An 18,302-nucleotide genomic window follows, 5' to 3' on the forward strand; every position below is an offset into this window, starting at 1 on the left:
GTGTATGGTCGTGCTGTAATTTTCATCTCTATTTCTAAATTGTCTAGACTTTTGAGATGTTGTTGCTATTGTGAAAATTTTGTACATGTATTTGTATTGCAGTGAACCAATTAGCTTCTCATTAGGGTGAACAAAATTGAACACCCAACAATGAATGCCCGAATCCACCACTATCTGCAATCGTTGTTTTATATTTTGGCATTGGTGCTTTGAGGATTATGTTGCAACCTTTTTTGAGACAAATTATACTAAAATCAAGTTAACCTAAAAAAATATGTCACCCACCTTAGGTCTCGAACCCAAGACCACAAGGTTAAGAGCCTTGCGCTCTGCCAACTGAGCTAGACAAGCAATCTGGCCAAATTTCAAAATTTTGAGATTATACTTTAGGAAATATTGAGCAATATGAATTATACATGAAATTTTAAAATGAGATTTTTATTACCAGACAAACAGTGAAAAGTTCCCCGCACCGCATACTCGCATCGATCGTAGGTTGGATCTCCTAAAAGAATCATAGAACTTTATAACTTAATGATCAAATTATTCCCTCTATATTTATTATGAAATCCTTTTTAGTACTCCCTAATTTTTTATTTACTCTGCATATTAGAGTTGACTGAAGCTTTGTTCTTCTCCTGCTGGTTCTTTCTCGAAAAGAAGTATTGAATTCAAATGGGACCTTATTGAAAGAATTAAATGCAACTCTGAAAAGATTGGGAAATTGAAAAAGGTAACGAGTCAAGTATAAATCTTGAGTTTGATTGTGTTAAGTCTTTTGTAGAAACATCTATTTTTCATAAGCTTAGTGCAAAATATGAACTTGACTCTGAGATAGTAGCTACATTTTATGAATCCTTTGCTACTAATATAATGCTGATCTCCCTAAGAAGAAGTGGTTTAAATTTCATCCACCCATTAAATATATTTGTGAAGAACCAATTATTGATAATACTGAAATATTTGCTTACACTGCTAGTCCTGTTGTGCCTACTGCTTACGCTGAGAAGCCTCCTTCCCTGTTAGGATTAAGGTACATGCTAAGGCTACAACTATGGTTCACCAGAGTCATATTAAAGCACCTAAACCCTCTGAACAAATTAAAGTAGAAGCTAATATTGCAATAGTTAAACATCTATTTGTTGATAATGGACATGTTATTTATTTCTGCGATGAAGCTCCTAGAATTGCTAAATCTGTTATAAATGAATGAGATATGTTAGATAAGAATAAGAAAGTCGTTGGCATGCTTGTTGTTTTTATTAAGATTGGATATCATTGCTATCATGGTTTTATGTGATATGGGTGATAGTATAAGTTCCATTCCTTTTTCTCTCTATCAAGAAGTCATGCATGATATTTCACCCGCTAACATAGAAGAGAATGATGTTACTATTAAGCTTGCAGATATGCATACTATCTCGCCACTTGGGATTGTTAGAGATGTTGTAATCTTGTGTGGTAAGATCAAATACCCTACTAATTTTATAGTAATTGGATCATAACGTGAAATTTTTTATCCCATTATATTTGGCAGACCCTTCTTGAATACTGTCAATGCTGAAATCGATTGTGTTAAAGAGAAGGTTAAAGTTAAGTTTCGTAATGTATCTCATGAATTTAATTTCTCTAAGTTCACTAGAAAACCTCATGATAAAGTTTTACCTAATAAAGATGATATTATTGGTCTTACTTCTATTTTCATGCCCCCTACTGATCCTTTAGAGAAATATTTGGTAGATCATGAAAATGATATGCATATGAATGAAAGGAATGGAAAAGATGAAATCTTCTTTAGGCAAGCACCCACCCTTAAGCATAGTTCGCCTCTCGAAATTATTGGAGATCCTCCTCTACCTAACGGCAATCCTATGTTCAAATTAAATAAACTCCCAGATACACTGAAATATGCTTATCTAGATGAAAATAAAATATATCATGTTATTATCAATGCTAACCTTTCAGTGCACGAAGAAAAGAGATTATTGAAAGCCTTGAGGAAACATCGTGTTGCAATTGGATATACTCTTGATGATCTTAAAGGATAGTCCTACTCTGTGTCAAGACAAAATTAATATGGAGCCCTATGCCAAACCAGTCGTCGATCATCAACGTGCGTGAATCCTAAGATGAAGGATGTGGTAATGTACGAAAGAAAAAGCTTGTGGAGGCATGAATAATTTATCCTATAGCTGATAGTAGATGGGTAAGTCATGTTCATTGTGTCCCTAAGAAAGGTGCCATCACTGTTGTTCCTAATGATAAAAGTGAACTTACCCCACAAAGAGTTCTTACAGGTTATAGGACGGTAATTGATTTTAGAAAATTAAACAGAACTACTAGGAAAGATCATTATCCTTTGCATTTTGTTGATCAAAGGTTATAAACATTATCTAAGCATACACACTTTTGTTTCTTAGATGGATATTCTGGTTTATCTCAAATACATGTGTCACTAGAAGATCAAGAGAAAACACTTTTACTTGTCCTTTTGGAACCTATGCTTATAGACATATGCCTTTTGGTTTATGTAATGCACCTGATACTTTTCAAAGACATATGACTGCTATATTCTCTGATTTCTGTCAGAAATTTGTTGAGGTCTTCATGGATGATTTTTCTGTATACGGAGCTTCTTTTGATAACTGTTTGAGCAATCTTGATAGAGTTTTGCAGAGATGTGAAGACACTAATCTTGTCTTGAATTGGGAAAAAGTGCCACTTTATGGTGAATGAAGGTATAGTCCTTGGTCATAAAATTTCTGAAAGAGGCATTGAAGTAGACAAAGATAAACTTGATGCAATTGAGAAAATGCCATGTTCCAAAGATGTCAAAGGTATAAGAAGATTCCACAGTCATGCAGGTTTCTATAGGAAGTTCATTAAGGTCTCTTTTCATTCTAAGTCAGGATATCACAGATGCAAATGCTCTAATTGAAATGATGGATGCAGTTGAAAATTTTAGAGCACTCACAACATAGGAGTATGTCCTAAGGGAAGGTGTTAAACATCACTTGGACAAACTCTTGCAACAACAAATGCATAGTGGCAGCAGATGGGGGAAGTTAAATGGGTTACTTCATGAAGTGAAAATTCTAAATTATTCCATGCTTTAGCTACTCTCCAACATAGGCACAACTATATATCTTCACTGACTGGATCAGATGGTTTGGAGGTTTCTAATCATGCTGCAAAATTTTCTCTTGTACATTAAGCTTTCAAGGACATGCTAGGCAAATGAGAGCATTACAATATTCCTCCCGAATGTTGCTTCATCTATTGCCAGTGCATTATGGTTTATCCTTCCTAGAAGAACATTTCTCTACCAAGGAGATAGATGCCATAATTAAGGACTTGCCCTCAAATAAATCTCCAAGCCCACATGGCTTTAATTCCAATATTATACAGAAGTGTTGGCTAATAATCAAGCAAGATTTTTATGATCTTTTTAAACTAGTTCTATAGAAGGGAGGTCTACTGAGGGAGTTACGGACTAAGGGGTCGTCAGGGCGCCGGCCCAATGGATATGGGCCGGACTGATGAAGCCGCACATCCATGGAAGATTTATGAAGTCGTGGTGTGTCCTCCAAGTCAAGGGTGGACGAGATCTATTTCCTCTTGTTGTAATCTATCTTCGGTAACCCTAACTCTATCGGTGTCTATATAAACTGGGGGTTGTAGTCATTAGGGTTAGAGCTTTATTCATCACCTCATCACCTTAGGGTTTAGCTCATATTGATCTCGAGCTAGATCTACTCTATAATCTATACTATACATCCAATATAATAAAGAAGGACGTAGGGTATTACCTCTTCGAGAGGGCCTGGACCTGGGTAAACACTGTGTTCGTCATCCCTTCTTCCCCATCGATCCTAGATCCACAGTTCGGGACCCCCTACCCCGAGGTCTGCCGGTTTTGACACCGACATCTACCTGCAAAGTATCAATAATTCCTTCATTTCCCCTATTCCAAAGAAGCTTGGTGCATCCTGTGCTAATGATTACAGGCCCATATCCCCGCTCCGTTTCATAATCAAATTGCTTACTGAACTTCTGGCCAATAGGCTGCTGATGTCTACTATGCAACTTTATTCTTGTAGACTCGTGTTGGGCCTCCAAGCGCAGAGTTTTGTAGGACAGTAGCAATTTTCCCTCAAGTGGATGACCTAAGGTTTATCAATTTGTGGGAGGCGTAGGATGAAGATGACCTCTCTCAAACAACCCTGCAACCAAATATAAGAAATCTCTTGTGTCCCCAACACACCCAATACAATGGAAAATAGTATAGGTGCACTAGTTCGGTGAAGAGATGGTGATACACGTGTAGTATGGCTAGGTAGAAAGTGATAAAACGGAGCACAAATGGTATTTCAATGCTTGAAAACAAGGCCTAGGGTTCATACTTTCACTAGTGCAATCTCTCAACAGTGCTAACATAGTTGAATCATATAACAATCCCTCAACACGCGACAAAGAATCACTCCAAAGTTCTTATCTAGTGGAGAACATAAGAAGAAATTCTTGTAGGTAGCAAACAACCTCAAAGTTATCATTTCCGATCAATCTATTAAGCCGTCCCTATAAGTGTCACAAACAGCCCTAGAGTTCGTACTAAAATAACACCATATGAAAACACATCAATCAACCCTAATGTCACCTAGATACTCCAATGTCACCACAAGTATCCGTGGGTCAATTATATGATATGCATCAAACAACGTCAGGTTCATAATATTCAATCCAACACAAAGAACCTCAAAGAGTGCCCCAAGATTTCTACCGGAGAAACTAGGACGAAAACATGCATCAACCCCTATGCATAGATTACCCCAATGTCACCTCGGGAATTCGCGAGTTGAGTGCCAAAACATACATCAAGTGAATCAATATGATACCCCATTGTCACCACGGGTATTCATACGCAATACATACATCAAGTGTTCTCAAATCCATAAAAGTATTCAATCCAATAATAATGAAATCTCAAATGTAAAACTCAATTCATCACAACAAGATAGAGAAGGGGAAACACCATATGATCCAATTATATTAACAAAGCTTGCGGTACATCAAGATCGTACCAAATCAAGAACATGAGAGAGAGATTGAACACATAGCTACTGGTACAAACCCTCAGCCCCGAGGGTGGACTACTCCATCCTCATCATGGTGGCCGCTGGGATCATGAAGATGGCCTCCGGTAGGGGGCTGGGACGGGCTCCCGATTGAGTTTTCGTGGATACAGAGGCTTGCGGCGGCGGAACCTCTCATCTAGGGTTATTTCTGGGGGTTTCCATATTTATAAGATCTTTTTGGTGTCGATCTCATGTCAAGATGGGCTTTGAGGGGGTGGCGCGCCCTGGTGCCTAGTGACCACCTCCTTCCCCTTCTAGTCCTCCCACAAAGATTCTAGCGCCTCTTTTGTTCCAAAAAAACCATCAAAAAGTTTTGCTACGTTTGGAGAACTTTTATTTATGCACAAAAAACAACAACACGGTAGTTCTGCTGAAAATAGCGTCAGTACGGGTTAGTTCCATTCAAATAATACCAAAACCACATAGAATTGTTGTAAACATGGCATGAATACTTTATAAATTATAGATACATTGGAGACATATCAGCATCCCCAAGGTTAATTCCTACTCGTCCTCGAGTAGGTAAATGATAAAAGAAACAATTATGAAGTGTGAATGCTAGCATAGTGCATAAGTTTCATCAATGATAATTTCAATCACTTTTCCTAGCATCATAACAGCAACTCTTTCTCATAAAACCCATCATGATAAAGTAGCAATCAACTCATAGGTTATGTTTCAAAAAATGCATTCTCTTTAAACTTAAAAACCTATGTTCTTAGTCACCAAACAATTGCAATTCAACTTATTCAATAAAGTCTAAGTAAGAGCTCCACATACTCAATCGTCATATAATCTCCTATGATTGCTAGTACTCAAAGCATATTTTTAGAACAAATGGTATCCATCGAACACAGAGAAAGATAGGGGCTTAATGTTTCACCTCCCAACTCTTTTATCATAGAGATAATTGTCAACAATAATAATTCATGATCAAATATATTTGACTAGCCATATGTGCCAAGATCTTTCCCCACCACATGATGCTTGTAACCTAGAGATAATAGAGGTTGAAATGAGAATGCATACTATTGACTCTTTCATAAAAGTAAATGCAGAAAAGTAAAAAATAGGCCCTTCGCTGAGGAGAGCAGAGGTTGTCATGCGCTTTTTATTTTTGGATGCGCAAGCTCTTAATGCAAAGGAACGTCACGTTATATTGCCCCTTATGATAGCAACCTTTATTATGCAGTCTGTCGCTTTTATTTCTTTGCCATCACAAGTCCATACAACTCTTATTTTCCCTTGCAATAAAAGATCACTTATAATTTAGGAGCAATTTTTATTTCTTTTTGCACCAATGACAACTTACTTGAAGGATCTTATTCAATCCAAATGTAGATTTGGTGGACACTCATGGCAAGAAACTGGGTTTAAGGTTTTTTTGGATGCACAAGTAGTATCCCTACGTAGTATGAATTTTTGTCTAGTAAAAGATCCTAAGCAAACACCACATGTTGGAGGATCCATAACGATATAACTTCTATGCAAATGTACACAACCATAACTTATTATGTTGTCTTCCTTGTCCAACTTTAACTAATTTTCTCAAGTTTGAAAATAATTAATGGGTATTCACAATCATAAAGATGTCCAAGATAATATATTTGTATGTGAAAGTTCTCTTCCTTATACTAATCATTCATGAATTGCTTCTATGACCAATATTGTGATTGTCAAGCTTCAATAGATTTCACATTCTAAACCCAATGTGAGGCTACTGTTGGGAACGTAGCGTGCAATTTCAAAAAAAAAAATTCTTACGATCACGCAAGATCTATCTAGGAGATGCATAGCAACGAGAAGGGAAGAATGTGTCCACGTACCCTCGTAGACCGAAAGCGGAAGCATTAGCTTAACGTGGTTGATGTAGTCGAACGTCTTCGCGATCCAACTGATCAAGCACCGAAAGTACGGCACCTTCGAGTTCTGCACACGTTCAGCTCGATGACATCCCTCAAAATCTTGATCCAGCAAAGTTTCAAGGGAGAGTTTCGTCAGCACGACGACATGGTGATGGTGATGTGATCCGCGCAGGGCTTCGCCTAAGCACTACGACAATATGACCGAAGGAGTAAACTGTGGAGGGGGGCACCGCACACGGCTAAGAGAACAATTGATGTGCTTTTAGGTGCCCCCTGCTCCCGTATATAAAGGAGGAGAGGGGAGGAGGCCGGCCCTACGGGGCGCGCCAAGTGGGGGGCAAACCCACTAGGACTGCTAGTCCTAGTCGGTTTCCCCCTTCCTTCTCATGGAGGGGGAAAGGGGGAAGGAGAGGGAGAGGGGGAAGGAAAGGGGGGCCACACCCCTCCCCTTGTCCAATTCGGACTGCCCATGGGGGGGGCGCTCCACCCCTTGTGGGCTACCCTCTCTCTCCCCTATGGCCCATAGTGGCCCATTACTTCCCCCGAGGGGTTCCGGTAACCCCTCGGTACTCCGATAAATATCCGAAACACTCCGAAACCATTCCGGTGTCCGAATACTATCGTCCAATATATCAATATTTACCTCTTGACTATTTTGAGACTCCTCATCACATCCGTGATCTTATCCGGGACTCTGAACAATCTCCGGTCACGAAAATACATAACTCATAATACAAATCGTCATCGAACGTTAAGCGTGCGAACCCTACGGGTTCGAGAACTATGTAGACATGACCGAGACACATCTCCGGTCAATATAATAACCAACAGCGGAACCTGGATGCACATATTGGTTCCTACATATTCTACGAAGATCTTTATCGGTCAAACCGCAATAACAACATACGTTATTCCCTTTGTCATCGGTATGTTACTTGCCCAAGATTCGATCATCGGTATCCTCATACCTAGTTCAATCTCATCACCGGCAAGTCTCTTTACTCATTCCATAATACATCATCCCGCAACTAACTCATTAGTTACATTGCTTGCAAGGCTTATCATGATGTGCATTATCGAGAGGGCCCAGAGATACCTCTCCGATACTCGGAGTGACAAATCCTAATCTCGATCTATGCGAACCCAACAAACACCTTCGGAGACACCTGTAGAGCATCTTTATAATCACCCAGTTACTTTATGACGTTTGATAGCACACAAGGTGTTCCTTCGGTATTCGGGAGTTGCATAATCTCATAGTCAAAAGAATATGTATAAGTCATGAAGAAAGCAATAGGAATAAAACTTAACGATCATTATGCTAAGCTAACGGATGGGTCTTGTCCAACACATCATTCTCCTAATGATGTGATCCTGTTCATCAAATGACAACACATGTCTATGGCAGGAAAATTAACCATCTTTGATTAACGAGCTAGTCAAGTAGAGGCATACTAGGGACACTTTGTTTTGTCTATGTATTCACACATGTATCAAGTTTCCGGTTAATACAATTCTAGCATGAATAATAAACATTTATCATGATATAGGGAAATATAAATAACAACTTTATTATTGCCTCTAGGGCATATTTCCTTCAGTCTCCCACTTGCACTAGAGTCAGTAATCTAGATTACATTGTAATGATTCTAACACCCATGGAGTCTTGGTGCTGATCATGTTTTGCTCGTGGAAGAGGCTTAGTCAACGAGTCTGCAACATTCAGATACGTATGTATTTTGCAAATCTCTATGTCTCCCTCCTTGACTTGATCACGGATGGAGTTGAAGCGTCTCTTGATGTGTTTGGTTCTCTTGTGAAATCTGGATTCCTTCGCTAAGGCAATTGCTCCAGTATTGTCACAAAAGATTTTCATTGGACCCGATGCACTAGGTATTACACCTAGATCGGATATGAACTCCTCCTACATTTGCTACTTCCGAAGCAGCTATGTACTCTGCTTCACACGTAGATCCCGCCACGACGCTCTGCTTGGAACTGCACCAACTGACAGCTCCACCATTCAATATAAATACGTATCTGGTTTGTGACTTAGAGTCATCCGGATCAGTGTCAAAGCTAACATTGACGTAACCATTTACGAGGAGCTCTTTGTCAACCCCATAAACGAGAAACATATCCTTAGTCCTTTTCAGGTATTCCAGGATGTTCTTGACCGCTGTCTAGTGATCCACTCCTGGATTACTTTGGTACATCACTGCTAAACTTATAGCAAGGCACACATCTGGTCTGGTACACAGCATTGCATACATGATAGAGCCTATGGCTGAAGCATAGGGAATGACTTTCGTTTTCTCTCTATCTTCTGCAGTGGTCGGGCATTGAGTCTGACTCAACTTCACACCTTGTAACACAGGCAAGAACCCTTTCTTTGACTGATCCATTTTGAACTTCTTCAAAAATTTAACAAGTTATGTGCTTTGTGAAAGTCCAGTTAAGCGTCTTGATCTATCTCTATAGATCTTGATGCCCAATATATAAGCAGCTTCACCGAGGTCTTTCATTGAAAAATTCTTATTCAAGTATCCTTTTATGCTATCCAGAAATTCTATATCATTTCCAATCAACAATATGTCATCCACATATAATATTAGAAATGATATAGAGCTCCCACTCACTTTCCTGTAAATACAGGCTTCTCCAAAAGTCTTTATAAAACCATATGCTTTGATCACACTATCCAAGTGTATATTCCAACTCCTAGAGGCTTGCACCAGTCCATAAATGGATCGCTGGAGCTTGTACACTTTGTTAGCACCTTTAGGATCGACAAAACCTTTTGTTTGCATCATATACAACTCTTCTTTAAGAAATACATTAAGGAATGCAGTTTTGACATCCATTTGCCAAATTTCATAATCATAAAATGCGGCAATTGCTAACATGATTCGGAGAGACTTAATCATCGTTACGGGTGAGAAGGTCTCATTGTAGTCAACTCCCTGAACTTGTCGAAAACCTTTTGCAACAAGTCGAGCTTTGTAGACACTAATATTACCATCAGCGTCAGTCTTCTACTTGAAAATCCATTTATTTTCTATGGCTTGCCAACATCGGGCAAGTCAACCAAAGTCCATACTTTGTTCTCATACATGGATCCCATCTCAGATTTCATGGCCTCAAGCCATTTCGCGGAATCTGGGCTCATCATCGCTTCCTCATAGTTCATAGGTTCGTCATGGTCTAGTAACATGACTCTCAGAACAGGATCACCGTACCACTCTCGCGCGGAACGTACTCTGGTTAACCTACAAGGTTCGGTAGTAACTTGATCTGAAGTTTCATGATCATCATCATTAACTTCCTCACTAATTGGTGTAGGCATCACTGGAACTGATTTCTATGATGAACTATTTTCCAACTCGAGAGAAGGTACAACCACCTCATCAAGTTCTACTTTCCTCCCACTCACTTCTTTCGGGAGAAACTCCTTCTCTAGAAAGGATCCATTCTTAGCAACAAATATCTTGCCTTCGGATCTATGATAGAAGGTGTACCCAATAGTTTCTTTTGGGTATCCTATGAAGACACACTTCTCCGATTTGGGTTCGAGCTTATCAGGCTGAAGCTTTTTTCACATAAGCATCGCAACCCCAAACTTTAAGAAACGATAGCTTAGGTTTCTTGCCAAAGCACAGTCCATATGGTGTCGTCTCAATGAATTTAGATGGTGCCCTATTTAATGTGAATGCAGCCGTCTCTAATGCATAACCCCAAAATGATAGTGGTAAATCGCTAAGAGACATCATAGATTGCACCATCTCTCCCTAATAATAAAGCACGGGTTGAGTCTGTCGGGTTCACCGTTGCGGCGTTTTTGCACAAAGGTCCCTATGCTTTTTAGTATTCAACCCGTAGTCCATGGATAAGTGAAAAACGATTCGTCCACGCCGTCTTCCTTTCTACCTGCGCCGCACAAGGATGGATAAGGCGAGCGCTCTGAGTTGCGGAGCAGTGGAAGGAGCGCCGGGGAGGGGGACACTCCACGACGGCGGTGCTTGGGGCTTCGACGAGCGCAGGCGAGCGGCGACAGGAGAAGCTCCGCGGCGACGCCCTGAAGGCCATGAGCCATGGCCGTTGTGGTTTCGCATGCGCCCGCAAGCGGCTGCACGCTGGGGGGAGGCGGAGCTCGACGCAACGCACGAACCTAGCCTTGGTGCAACGGCGGTGCGGCTGTTGTCCTCCCGTCCAACCCGCAGCACGTCGAGCCTCACCGGAGTTCCTCCATGATGCCGGTAGGAAGCCCCTATCCCGCAGTCTCTCTCTGCTTCCTTCCCATGTTCCCTCTCTAAATCTCTCTCTCCTTCCTTTCTTCAGGAAGCAGCTGCCACTGCCCTCCATGGAGCCCCGACGCCTCCGCCATGAACCCATCCATCCCGACCTCCTGTGCGCGCTTCCCTGCAACTCCAGATGCCGCCCGCAGCTCTCTGCATCGAGCAGCAGTAGTTCGGGCAGAGGACGACGCCTCTGCCTTGACCGCTTGCCCCCTCTGCTTCGGGCTGGACTGCCAAGTCCCTCCCGTCCTCATCCCCATGCAGCTGCGCGCTCTCGCCTGCCCCCACGGCGAGCTCCGCCTCCTGCGTCCGGTCGCCACCTCCCTCATCCTCCACCACCTTCTACAAGTTGTTGCCCAGGGCATCGCAAGCTGCCAGCGGCGGCAGAGTTGCTGCTCCCGTGTCGTGATTGGACTCCGTGTTCTTCTCCAACAGCAAATACGTGTTCTTCTCCAACACCAATCAATGGATTTCCCGAGCCGGATTTGAGTTGCCTACTATAAGAAGGAAGGGTCCTCGGACCAGAAGCTCCATCAAATCAAATCAAATCCCGTCGAAATTGCAATTTTTGTCGAAACGTCCATGTCGCCGCCGAGTTCGCCGGAGGAAGAAGCGCAGAGTTCGCCGGAGGAACCAGAACGTCCGTCCAACCATCCAATGTCGCTATCGGCGGCTACAACAGAGGTATATATCCCCTTGATATTCATTGGATGCAATTCCCTGTTTTAGATGTTGTTTCTGTCCCCTGCCTCTGACTATGCTATGTAGGAGCTTTTTCTTTTCTTTTTAGTTATTCAGTGATATGGGGCAGGGCATCTGAATGAACGAATTCGTGTTGAAAATAACTTAGGCATCAGGTCCGCCAGGTTTGAGATGCTCACAGAAACATGTCAGTTTCAGGCAGCTATTTTCAGTTGACAGTATACTAAAAAATTTGACAGTGAATAGTTTGAGCCATTCAGAAACATTCCCATGATGTTAATATGTTGACTAGGGGCCTTTTTAGTTGATGGCATTGTTGGTATTGTTACCACTGAAGTGTGGCATCTCTTTTGATGGTTTAGTAGAATTATGTGTCTGCTGTCATTTGATATTCAGAATTGCCCTGTCATTCATGCAATAATTAAAAAAGTGATTTGGCCTGGGTTTCATGTCTCTGCTGTGCGTGCAGGTGCGAAAGGCATCCAATCCAACTCAGTGGAGGCCAAGGAGGTTCAGCTCTTGGACATTGCACCAATAATGCTGTATGATACCGACGTGAAGACTGCAAGTTTCATATATTCAGACTGGGACCTTTGTTCCTGTTATTTTGCCGTCAAAACTGAAAAAGAGTGATGCTAATTCACCAAATGTCGATGTGTTCATAACTGCCATCTACACTAAACAATGGGACTTCATGTATAAACTGTAGCAATAATATTAGGATGATGGAACCGACATTAGTAGCAAAAAATAATATAAATGGGCTATTTTGTGTGTCTTGCTCTTTCCTGTTTTGTTTGGTTTTGCAGCCTAGAATTTTTGAACATCTACATATATAATATAACTACTACTTAGTCAACGGAGTTCCTTTATGCTGTGAGCAAGACCACATTTACTGATATTACTTACTTGCTCATTCTACATAATGGCATGTGTACCAATGAATGGCATATATATTGTACTACAAGCATCTAGCTTTCTCATCTTATCAGTAACTCACTTTCGAAACATATGTATTGGTAGTTTTTACCTCTATATGCTTTTGCCTTCTACATAATGGATTGCAATGTTTTTGTCTCCTTTAAACAATGGTACTGCCACATGATGCATATCATGGTTCTCTGAGCTTGGATCAATCCAGTTTATGCAATAACATCCCAACTGTAAACTCACTATGATGTACTAAAGGTTGGAGGTTTACATTTTATTTTTGTTGTGACTGCAGAAATTAGATGGCATCCCTGAACTGAACATTGTAGAGGATTTTGATAACCGACCTTCCAAAAAGGCAAAAATTTCTGAATCAGGTGTTCTGGAGCCATCACCTATGTCACCAACTATGTCAACATCTTCTCCAGGTTCAGAGTGTTTTGAATCGATTGTGCCGGAATCAGATAATCAGATGAATCATGATACATTACCATCACCTACCTCGACAATACCTCCTGTTTTTCCATTACATGATGATAAGGAACCAGATTCACATAAAGAGATCAAAGTTTATGATTATCTCCCACAAGATATTTGTTAAATTTATTATGTGTGCTTTTGTATACAATCTATACCTACTATTAAAGGGAGGTGATATTCTTGGTTTGGTCCATCATGGTTTGGTCCGTCAACATATTTTTAAGATTTTTTTTCGTATGTCACATATATTTTCTTTTATCCGAGGTGGTACTAAATTATTATGCATACGTAAATAAGTAAATTATTCACCCAGAATTTTGTATGTGAGTTGCGCAACGTTGTGTGGGTTGCGCAATGTTGTGGCCCAGTGGCTTCTAAGTTGGCCTTCAACCTAATAACGTGGGATTCGAACCCCACACCTCGCAATATCACTCTAACTACCATGACCAACTAGACAACCAAACAATCTTGAACAGAGACGGTTATATTTGTTTTATTTCGGAAAAGCACAAATGCCACATAATTGGGCCTCTGCCCGGCGCTCCAGCTGATAGGCCAAAGTCCGTCAACACAAGTAAACATGATCAGCGGGCACAAAAATAGATTTTTGACCCCCCGGTCTTAATTACCATAGATATTACGTGTTTAATAGTCCCACCTTGCTACACAAAATTGATTCTCATCAATTTATATACGTTCATCATCGTTTTCTGCCGTGAGCTAATTGAACGGACTCCTCATATGCAAGGTGGGAGAAGCTTTGCACAATGCATGATCGAGCCATAAAACGTCAGTGTTTACGAGATTTGTGGGCTGATATTTGAACTTTCCATGGTGCATAATTAAAGGAAGTATTGTATTACGAGATTTGTGGGATTATATTTGAACGTTGCATGGCGCATAATTAAATGAAGGAGATTTGTGGGCTGATATCTGAACTTTGCATGGTGCATAATTAAAGGAACACGAAATTGTGGGTTGATATGAAAGAATTAAAATACAAATCTAGAGGATTATGTGCAGATGCCATTGCATCCCTAAAAGAAGGAAGCTGCACCGTACCATCTATGGATAGGCGCACAAGTGTAACATCTAAAGAATAAAACGAGGACTTTGCACAATGATTGGTTAAACAAAAAGAAGGAATTTATAGGAAGGAGTCCCCGTAATCAAAGGAGAGGACGCACAATGATTTAATGCTTGGTAGATCATTGCAATTGGCATTAATATTCCTAAATTTGTGCCAAATTTAATTTCCGTTGAAATACACGATGTGATTTTTATTACTTTTAATTTTCTTTATATTGTCATGATGTTATGAATAAAACTAAAGTTTTTTCATAACAAAATGTTTTCAATAAGATCAGTTTACTTCGAATCGTACCCCATGTTCTAAGCTCCCTTCGTCTTCAAATAATGCATCTTTTTTTTACATAAGCCTCCGTTGTCCCGTGACATAACTCCTGGACCCGGCCAACATGAACTAGAACTATTTTCCCGAATGTTGCCGTAGGTATTAATATTCCTTACTAAATTTGCATCAGTTTTATTTTCCATTGAAGCGCACAATGTTATTTTTATTACTTATTCAATTTCATTACTTTTGATGTTCTTTATATTGCCATGATGTTATGAATAGATCAAAAGCTTTCATAAGAAAACATTGTCAATCAGATCATTTACTACGAATCATACCACATGTCTTAAGCTCCGTGGCGTGAACTCCTGCTCCTGAAATGGTACATATTTTTTTATAAGAAACTATTGTCCCATTATGAATAGATCAAAATCTTTCCCATGACATTTGTGAAGCGGAATTTTTTTCCCGTTGCAACGCACGGGCATTTGTGCTAGTATCTAATAAAGTACGGTTACGACGTTCGGACACACCATTACGCTGTGCTGTTTGAGGTGGCGTGAGTTGCAAAACTATTCCACATTGTTTTAAATGAAGACCAAACTCGTAACTCAAATATTCACCTCCGCGATTAGATCGTAGAAACATTATTTTCTTATTACGATGATTTTCCTGAAATTCTTTGAACTTTTCAAATGTTTCAGACTTGTGTTTCATTAAGTAGATATACCCATATCTGCTCAAATCATCTGTGACGGTCAGAAAATAATGATACCCACCGCGAGCCTCAACACTCATCGGACCGCATACATCAGTATGTATTATTTCCAATAAGTTAGTGGCTCGCTCCATTGTTCCGGAGAACGGAGTTTTAGTCATCTTGCCCATGAGGCATGGTTCGCAAGCATCAAGTGATTCATAATCAAGTAATTCCAAAAGCACATCCGCATGGAGTTTCTTCATGTGCTTTACACCAATATGACCTAAACGGCACTGCCACAAATATGTTGCACTATCATTATTAACTTTGCATCTTTTGGCATCAATATTATGAATATGTGTATCACCACGATCGAGATTCAACAAGAATAGACCACTCATCAAGGGTGCATGACCATAAAAGATATTACTCAGATAAATAGAACAACCATTATTCTCTGATTTAAGTGAATAACTGTCTCGCATCAAACAAGATCCAGATATAATGTTCATGCTCAACGCTGGCACCAAATAACAATTATTCAGTTCTAAAACTAATCCCGAAGGTTCATGTAGAGGTAGCGTGCCGACAGCGATCACATCGACCTTGGAACCATTTGCGATGCACATCGTCACCTCGTCCTTAGCCAATCTTCGTTTAATCCGTAGCCCCTGCTTCGAGTTGCAAATGTGAGCAACAGAACCAGTATCAAATATCCAGGTGCTACTACGAGCATTAGTAAGGTACACATCAATAACATGTATATCAAATATACCTTTCACTTTGCCATCCTTCTTATCCGCCAAATACTTGGGGCAGTTCTGCTTCCAGTGACCAGTCACTTTGCAGTAGAAGCACTCAGTTTCAGGCTTAGGTCCAGACTTGGGCTTCTTCCCGGGAGCAGCAACTTGCTTGCTATTCTTCTTGAAGTTCCCCTTCTTTCCTTTGCCCTTTTTCTTGAAACTAGTGGTCTTGTTAACCATCAACACTTGATGCTCCTTCTTGATTTCTACCTCCGCAGCCTTGAGCATTGCGAAGAGCTCGGGAATTGTCTTTTCCATCCTTTGCATATTGTAGTTCATCACGAAGCCTTTATAGCTTGGTGGCAGTGATTGAAGAATTCTGTCAATGACACTATCATCCAGAAGATTAACTCCCAGTTGAGTCAAGTGGTTATGGTATCCAGCCATTCTGAGTATGTGTTCACTGACAGAACTATTCTCCTCCATCTTGCAGCTATAGAACTTGTTGGAGACTCCATATCTCTCAACTCGGGCATTTGCTTGAAATATTAACTTCAACTCCTGGAACATATGATCCATGACGTTCAAAATGTCTTTGAATTCTCAATTCTAAGCCGTAAAGCATGGCACACTGAACTATCAAGTAGTCATCAGATTTAGCTTGCCAGACATTCATAACGTCCAGAGTTGCTGCTCCAGCAGGCCTTGCACCTAGCGGTGCATCAAGGACGTAATTCTTCTGTGCAGCAATGAGGATAATCCTCAAGTTACGGACCCAATCAGTGTAGTTGCTACCATCATCTTTCAACTTGGCTTTCTCTAGGAACGCATTAAAATTCAAGGGAACGGTAGCACGGGCCATTGATCTACAACATAGATATGCAAAAACTATCCGGACTAAGTTCATGATAAATTAAAGTTCAATTAATCATATTACGTAAGAACTCCCACTTAGATAGACATCCCTTGAGTCATCTAAATGATCACATGATCCATATCAAATAACCCATGTCCGACTATCACGTCAGATGGAGTAGTTTTCAATGGTGAACATCTCTATGTTGATCATATCTACCATATGATTCACGCTCGACCTTTCGGTCTCAATGTTCCGAGGCCATGTCTGTACATGCTAGGCTCGTCAAGTTTAACCTGAGTATTCCGCATGTGCAAAACTGTCTTGCACCCGTTGTATGTGAACGTAGAGCTTATCACACCCGATCATCACGTGGTGTCTCGGCACGACGAACTGTCGCAATGGTGCATACTCAGGGAGAACACTTATACCTTGAAATTTAGTGAGGGATCATCTTATAATGCTACCCCCGTACTAAGAAAAATAAGATGCATAAAAGATAAACATCACATGCAATCAAAATATGTGACATGATATGGCCATCATCATCTTGTGCCTTTGATCACCATCTCCAAAGCACCGTCATGTTCTCCATCATCACCGGCTTGACCCCTTGATCTCCATCATAGCGTCGTTGTCGTCTCGCCAACTATTGCTTCTACAACTATCACTAACGCATAGTGATAAAGTAAAGCAATTACATGACGATTGCATTTCTTACAATAAACAACAACCATAAGGCTCCTGCCAGTTGCCGATAACTTCTACAAAACATGATCATCTCATACAATAACGTATACCACATCATGTCTTGACCATATCACATCACAACATGCCCTGCAAAAACAAGTTAGACCTCCTCTACTTTGTTGTTGCAAATTTTACGTGGCTGCTACGGGCTTCTAGTAAAAACCGTTCTTACATACGCATCAAAACCACAACGATTTTTCGTCAAGTGTGCTGTTTTAACCTTCAACAAGGACCGGCCGTAGTCAAATTTGATCCAACTAAAGTTGGAGAAACAGACACCCGCCAGCCACCTTTATGCAAAACAAGTTGCATGTCTGTCGGTGGAACCGGTCTCATGAACATGGTCATGTAAGGTTGGTCCGGGCCGCTTCATCCAACAATACCGCCTAATCAAAATAAGACGTTGGTGGTAAGCAGTATGACTATAATCGCCCACAACTCTTTGTGTTCTACTCGTGCATATCATCTACGCATAGACCTGGCTCGGAT

General features: G+C 40.6%; 1 non-coding gene across 1 annotated transcript; it reads right to left on the reverse strand.

Moving 5' to 3' along the window:
• Positions 1-278: 278 nt before the first annotated feature.
• Positions 279-351, reverse strand: TRNAK-CUU (transfer RNA lysine (anticodon CUU)). Its single transcript has one exon. It is a non-coding gene; the product is annotated as a tRNA-Lys (tRNA).
• Positions 352-18,302: the final 17,951 nt, after the last annotated feature.

The sequence above is a fragment of the Aegilops tauschii genome, chromosome 3, assembly GCF_002575655.3.
Source record: "Aegilops tauschii subsp. strangulata cultivar AL8/78 chromosome 3, Aet v6.0, whole genome shotgun sequence".
Lineage (NCBI taxonomy): Eukaryota > Viridiplantae > Streptophyta > Magnoliopsida > Poales > Poaceae > Aegilops > Aegilops tauschii.